This window comes from Stylophora pistillata, chromosome 14 (genome assembly GCF_964205215.1).
Source record: "Stylophora pistillata chromosome 14, jaStyPist1.2, whole genome shotgun sequence".
NCBI classification, from domain to species: domain Eukaryota; kingdom Metazoa; phylum Cnidaria; class Anthozoa; order Scleractinia; family Pocilloporidae; genus Stylophora; species Stylophora pistillata.
The window spans coordinates 1,929,989-1,936,063 of NC_142532.1; the positions used below are offsets into that span (position 1 = coordinate 1,929,989).

The 6,075-nt window shown below is 37.6% G+C and overlaps 1 long non-coding RNA gene and 1 pseudogene across 1 annotated transcript; both read right to left on the reverse strand.

The window, feature by feature from the left end:
* Positions 1 to 338: 338 nt before the first annotated feature.
* LOC148716093 (uncharacterized) lies at positions 339 to 1,327 on the reverse strand (annotated as a pseudogene).
* Positions 1,328 to 1,343: 16 nt separating this feature from the next.
* LOC111335827 (uncharacterized) lies at positions 1,344 to 3,266 on the reverse strand. Its single transcript, XR_002695383.2, has 4 exons — positions 3,125 to 3,266; positions 2,891 to 3,016; positions 2,360 to 2,427; positions 1,344 to 1,481 (listed from the first exon to the last, which is right to left on the reverse strand). It is a non-coding gene; the product is annotated as an uncharacterized LOC111335827 (long non-coding RNA).
* Between the last annotated feature and the right edge of the window lie 2,809 nt (positions 3,267 to 6,075).

A 6,075-nucleotide genomic window follows, 5' to 3' on the forward strand; every position in this document is an offset into this window, starting at 1 on the left:
AAACATTTGAAGGGATTCAGTGCGCGATGTGATTGGTGTAAAAAACATATCCCTCTTGGTAAGGACATACGCATGCGCCACAAACATATCGCAGTGGCGATACATCTCATCGGTTTACTGACTTAGTCAGCTCGTAATTCATTTATTTATTTATTTATTACAATTTAATGGCTCAGTTAAAACAAATAAAGTTGTAAAGTACAAGCGAGAAGAAAAGAAACGCCATATGGATAATCCGTAAAGGAGTCCAGGACCCCATATGAAAACAGATCACCAAAGTTAAATAGGCTAATAATATTACATGTGTTTTAAACTAGAAATGATTATTATAAAAATTCCTCGGAATTATTAATTAGATATGTTATCCACTAAATACTTCTTAACTCCTGCCTCAAAAGTATTTATAATTTGGATATATCAACAAAGTTGAAATGGTAAATCGGCCACCGTAACGATTACAAAAGCTGACGTTTCAAGCGTTAGCCCTTCGTCGGAGCGAAATATTTATCAAAAATATTTACACTTGCTGCTCTACGAGTATCAAAGGGCAAAAGATTCCAGGAATCAACTATCCTGTTAAAAAAAAAACTATATTTGAGAGGATTTGTTCTTGCGTATTTCTTCTTTAAAGATAAATTATCATATTTCCTAAATGAATAATAGTCAGCATCCGAAAAAAATCAACATAAGAGTCAATATTAATGTCAATAATTCCATTGAGGGCTTTATATAAAAATTTAACGTCAGCTAAAAGTCTTCTATTTTCTAATGACATCAAATTTAACTTCTTTAGACGATCCTCAGTCTTTAATATGAATTTGGTTGCTCTTTTTTGTACTTTTTCAAGCTTTTCTGTGTTCTTTTTGGTGTAGGGTGACCATACCACAGAGCAGTATTCAACATTTGATCGTACCAATGCGCAGTAGAGAGTTCTCAGTGTGTTTGAGTCATCCAGTCCTCTGCATGTTCTTTTGATTAGCCCTAACATTCTGTTTGCTTTGGACACAATAATATCAATGTGCGAATTCCAGTTCAAGTGTTCAGTAGTTGTTACCCCCAAGTCTTTGAATTCTTTAACTTCTTCCAAGATGGAATTATCCAAGGAAAAATTAGAGACATAAGGTTGTTTTCTCTTTGTTATTCTCATGATTTCACATTTTTTGACATTAAAGTCCATAGAGTTGCGAATACCCCACTGATAAAGATTATCTAGGTCCTGTTGAAACAAACATTGATCGCTAGCATCATCGATGATTCTTGAACATTTGCAGTCGTCAGCGCATTTCCAGGGAGAATTGCGTCGGGCAAGTCACTTATAAATATTACGAAGAAGAACGGCCCCAATATGGTGCCTTGTGGGACTCCAGAAGTAGCCTCTGACCAGGTATATGAGACTCCATCTAACACAACTCTTTGCCAACGATTTCTCAATAACTTTCACACCACAATAATAATGAACCAGAAATTCCAAAACCGCAGAGCTTTTGTAGTAAAGAAATAAATAAATAGTCTTTATTTCACTGATAAAATACATATCAAGTGTTACATATAAAGTGTAATGGGCTAAAATATGTATTAATTACTTACAGCTAAGTTATGCTTAAAACTAAGTCTATTAATAAAATAATTTTTAAAACACTCAGTATTGCAAAGTGGATATATTGGCTTAACTTGCCTAAGCCTACGGGTAGCAGAGTTAATCCTGGGAAGGGAGTGGTGAAATGGATGGTGTTCCCACGCGCTTAATTTTTTGAAGATACCTATATCAGACTTATCAGAGCAATTGATGATAGAAACCGGAGAGGACGTGTATCTACGTTTGTAACAACGATCCAGGTAGCATTATATGGTAGTAAGTTCTGGAGTGGAGATGAACCATATACTGATATTCCGTACGTAAGTTTAGGCAGAACCAGAGCGCAAAATAATTTATCCAACTCTGCCTGACAATAACCCTCCCTCCAAAGAGTTCTAAGAATATATAGGCATTTATTAGCTGCGGCCAACTTATTCTTGATGTGAATTGAGAACCTACAATTTTCTTGAAATGTAACCCCCAAAATACATAGATGTGAATGTTGGGAGATATTCTGTACTGTGTCTAATACATTTTCGTAGCCCTTCTTTCGGAAAACCATTTCTTTACATTTAGAGAAATTACACTTCATGGAATTATCGATAGACCATTCTGTAAAGTTATTAAGTACATGAGCAGCAGTATTGCTATCACTATCACTCTTCCAAACTGGAATGATTAGAGTGGAGTCATCTGCATACTTGAACAACAAGGAGTCAGAGTCCGGATTTGTTTGCTGATCATTCATGAATATATTAAATATATAGGGGCCACCGACGTTACCTTGTGTAGTGCCTTTGTTCACGCAGATCCAATCACAAGTAATGCCACTGCAGACAACCCGTTGTCTCCTATCGGTAAGAAAGCTTAAATACCAATTCAAAATATACAGATTAAGTGGTAAGAGTTTCAGTTTACAAAATAAAAGATCATGTTTGACGGTATCGAAGGCTTTACTAAAATCCATTGCAAACACCCTAACTGCATCGCATCCCTTTTGATCCTGAAGTCCTAAGAATATGATATTGCATTGTTAACCAGTAAAGCTGCCACCTTCTCAATAAGCAAACTGTGTAGGGCTTAAACTGCTCTCGACAGTGTTCTTGACTTAAGACTTATAAACAACCTTTTCGAATGCTCTGGTAACAACGGGGGTTATGTTTATTCCTCTAAAGTTACTATTTTCCTTGGGTATTTCGACCTTGGGAATGGGGGTTATATTGACACTCTTCATGGTCCCTCCACATCCAGAAAGGGATCTGATCTGGGCCAGTGGCGGTCTTCTTTAAATTAACCCAAGAGTGATCTCCATACCTGCATCGCTTACGCGTGGTATTTCAGCGTCAGATGGAATGGGTGTGAACTCTGGTATGAACTGTTCAACTGCTAACACCAACATAGCGCTAACTCGCCGAAAACGCTTCAAAATGGCCTGAGACGCTAGGAATCAGCAAAGAAAACAACAAGGCAATAAGGTAAGTCCATTTTATTTCAAAACAAGACATTTTTTCTCTCTTTTAAGGCAAACCGATAACATCCCATACAAACCTTTATAAATATAAAACGTTGCGCAACACGGTAAGAGTCACGTCCGCTTTTCTAGTAGTGAGCTTGGGCTGCCTGTGGATTAAACAATAAAACGAAACTAGTCTTTATTCAGGCTGATAGTTTCGAAAGAAACTGTTTGGGGCTACGTCGGTGGGAGTAACGAAATAATTTGGATATATCAACAAAGTTGAAATGGTAAATTGGCCACCGTAATGATTACAAAAGCTGACGTTTCGAGCTTTAGCCCTTCGTCGGAGCGAATAAAGGAATTGTGGGTTGTGTGTGCTTTTAAAGGCAGAAAATGGAGCTACGTTATTGGTGGGTGCATGGCAACGAGAAAAACATGAATAAATTCATTTAATAAATTAGTTGTTCTCGTTGCCATGCACCCACCAATAACGTAGCTCCATTTTCTGCCTTTAAAAGCACACACAACCCACAATTCCTCTATTCGCTCCGACGAAGGGCTAACGCTCGAAACGTCAGCTTTTGTAATCGTTACGGTGGCCAATTTACCACTTCAACTTTGTTGATATATCCAAATTAGTCTTTATTCATCCGCCATGACAACCGGAAAACATTATTATCAATCCCCTTCGAGTCACTAAGAGACACATAAGGCCTCGACCAGAGTTCGCCATTGATGTCTGGCGGGTGCTTGCCGCTCCAGGTGCCCCCAAGTCCAGTTGTTGTCCTTCATTTCCCTTTCCACCGTCCTCCCCCAGGGTTTTTTTCGGTCTTCCTCTCTTCCTACGTCCATCAGGGGTCCATCTGAGAGCAACTCGTGGTAGTGCTGCTGGTGGCATGCGGAGCACATGCCCCATCCATTTCCGGAAAGCATGGCCCATACAAATTTCCATGATCCTTTACAAGGTCTTAGAACTTCCGCTAGGACAATTTCCGGTAGGATTACTATCAAAACATAACGGATGCCAAGATTCAAAAAAAGTGACTCATGGAAAAAATTCAGTGTCGTTTTCCAAAACTATGGGCTAAACTACTTTCTTCATTCTTGCATTTTTATTTTAATAGATAAGCTCTTGTCTTGTAAATAATTATTATGTCTAAAAATTTAATTAAAATTATTCAAAACTAAGATTTTACAACTAAAAGAAACTTTGAAGACTAATTCCATAATCAAATATATAAAAAAGGATTTTTTTTTGGTGGAGAACCGAAAACTAGCAGACTGATAGAATAAATAAGGTCGCGACGCTATATCTTGAAAAACAATGCACAGCCACCCTCAATAATCACATTAGGGACTTTAAGCAAACCACAACGGCTACGGCAACGAGAACGTGGAAAAACAAAAGATCTAATTGGCAGAACAATAGCACAGCACATGCGTTTTAAAACTTTGCACATTTCGTAGCCGTCCTTTGCAAAACAACAACGTGAAATCACCAAAATTTGCGTCGTCTTCGAAGCGAAACCGCGGCGGCAAATTATTCTAATTTACATTTGGAACTCAACGCTACTTTTATGCAATACGTTGAGTTTGAGGTGTGGCGCTCTATGAGACGGTAAACACATGCAGCTATTTTCGAAACTCTAACTAAAAGTAGAAACTCATTTTTTAATCAACCCCTTCCGTGGCGTTGCCGTCGTGACTGCTTAAAGTCCTTATTGAGCTTTGTGACCGAGGAAAAGGTGAATGGGTTTATTAAGAAAACATTTTCGAAAAACGGTTTGTAGATAAACCGGGTGTAATGTAATAGAAAATTCCATTCTAACAGATAATCCAATATTTTTCCAAATGTTCGCAACTTGATATTACGAAAGTGTAGAATTAATTGCTTGCTTTGCCGAAGATTAGAACGTTTTTATGTTACTGGAATGAAACATCTTAGCTCAATTGTTTTATCTCTCAAAATAGAACAATCATATTAAATGGCACGAAACTGGGCGCCTTTTCGAATGTAAATGAACATAAACTTTAAAGTTCGTGACTTCAGAACACGAATGCAGACATGCTGAGAATTCACTAAGTGAACACAGCATTCTTAACATGTTTGAATTTGATTTTGAAGTCAAGCTGAGAGAGTTAATGCCTGTTTCAATCAAAAGAACTTCTCAAGTTCTGACTTTCACTTCGTCCTTGTTGAAGCGCCTTTGATGAACTGTTTCTCACGCTACGACTGCCTTCGGCCATTATAATTTGTGATTGATCATATCATGATCACTCACTAGTTGTTGATTTACTTAAACAAGTAGTTTCTTTTTCTTTACCTCAGCAACGGCGGAATCACATTCGCATTCCTATCAATCTTTCAAGCCGTCGTTTTTGAATTGCTACAATGCGATCCGAAATTGTATCAGATAGGATTCAACTCGCAAAATTTACAAAATAATTCGACAAAAGCCATGGCACGGACGTGTTACTGATTAAAAAATATATATATATCTATATATCTATACATATGGCTTTTTTTCCATTGTGTTATCTACCATAAAATAATGCTTTGTCAAATTTATCACCTCGGGCGAGAATCAGTACCGCAATCCTTGTCTTTGAACAATAAAAAATGTTAAGACATTGTTATGCTTCCAGACGAATTAAAAAGTTTCACAAAATCCACTAGATAATCTAGTGAGCATTGAGAATAAGCCTCAGAGGGCACAACAATTCTAAGTCGGCTATTTTTGTTTCGGCCGGATCATGCCAATTCGATCAGTACCACACAAGAGACTGCGGACGAAATTCACACCCCGTGTTGCGCCGCGCTTTTGTCAAAGTCTGATTATTGAAGCATTGAACAGGTGAAGCGCTGAGCTTTACATTGCGCAAGTCCTACTTCAGAATTAACGTGAAGCCAGTTTCTTATAAAAGCTTATGTTCCTCTTTTCCTAAAAACAGCCACGATGCGGTGTACATATCTTGGGAAATTTAGCCTAAATTTTTAACAACTCTTCTTCTAAATCTATTTAAACTTCTTCATTCCTTATAG